Here is a 1652-nt window from a genome sequence, read left to right as displayed (position 1 = left end):
TGATCTTTCCAAAAAAGAGATTACCATTATAAAGTAGCCCTAATTACTATTTGCTTTCGAACTCAAAATAGTATAAATTGTTGCGTCGATAGAAATTACGCTTCACGGTGTCTATACTATGGGGAGGATAAACTTATTTCATGACATGAAGCGTTAAATTCTTGCAAGTATGACTGGATTCTCCGCATATAAACAAATACCAAAAAAGAAGTCCATAATTCATATAAAATGTTTTATATATTATAATAATAAACTTTATATAGAGATACATAGATTCGTAATAATAATTGTTTCTTCACTCTTCTAATATCCCATGTGCCCGACAAGCTTCTTCGTATGTTGGGTAAACAATACCTCCGTGAGTCCTGACTTCTTCGTCACATGTAGGTCCTCTTAACATTCCTGCGAGCCTTTTCAAGTGACGATTGTTGTTAATCTTACGCGAAACATACATTACTCCTCCTCTGGGGGGTCCTCTTTTCCTTGGCCTAAATTGTTTTTTGGTCCTATCCCACGTGAAATGATTTGGTATTTCGTTGAATGTTAATTGTCTAGCCATCGAGTTGATTTTATTTAGATTCAACCATGCCTTGAACACTTGATCTTCGTCGTGATTATCACCCATGATTCGGTGCCTTATGATTTGATGTATAGGTTTTGTTATATATATAAATATGCTATAGGTTTAGGTTAGATGTCACGCCGACGTGGTGTTATATATAGGGCTCCTTAAAATATAAAATCGATAATATTTAAATATAAAATATTTTAGATAATATTAAACTTTATATATATATGGTTTCCATTGTGAATATAAATTTTATATTTTTCCATTTGGCAATTATCTATAAAATTAGTTGATCGGAATGTATATATATTCCTTTATGGTATTTTTTGATTAAATAGTTATATGTTAACATGCCTTCATTTTGATAAGTTTATATCTTATTGTATCTTTCCGATTGGCAACTACAAAAAATATAAAATATTCTTAAGGTAAGTTTAAATTTTGATCAAATATAATGTCGTTCTATTGTGGATGTAAATTTTCTGTTTTTCGTTTGGCAATGTTATAGAAAAGTTAATGGAAATATCTATTTTGTTTAATAAAAAAATGTTTTATTCTATTGTTAAATGTTAATATTCCTTTGCTGTGATAAGTTCATATCTTATTGTATCTTTCCGAACAATATCTACCAAATTTAACGATGGGGATTCGTTTTGTTTTTATATATATATATATATATATATATATATATATATATATATATATATATATATATATACACACACACACACTCTCTGTGAGAGAGTGAGAGAGGGGAGACACAGACACATATATATATATATATATATATATATATATATATATATATATATATATATATATATATATATATATATATATATATATATATATATATATATATATATCTCTCTCTCGCGCGAGAGAGAGAGAGTATACACACACGCGCGAGCGAGCGAGTGAGAGAGCGAGAGATACACACACACACAGAGTGATATATTTTTTTGTGAGTGTGAGAGAGAGAGAGAGAGAGAGAGAGATATATATATATATATGTGTGTGTGTGTATATATATATATATATATATATATATGTGCGCGCGCGCGCGCGCGCGCGCGCGCGCGCG

Source organism: Arabidopsis lyrata (genome assembly GCF_000004255.2).
Source record: "Arabidopsis lyrata subsp. lyrata unplaced genomic scaffold ARALYscaffold_6, whole genome shotgun sequence".
NCBI lineage: Eukaryota > Viridiplantae > Streptophyta > Magnoliopsida > Brassicales > Brassicaceae > Arabidopsis > Arabidopsis lyrata.
The sequence above is the reverse complement of the archived record's forward strand: the minus strand, read 5'-3'. Positions refer to the sequence as shown.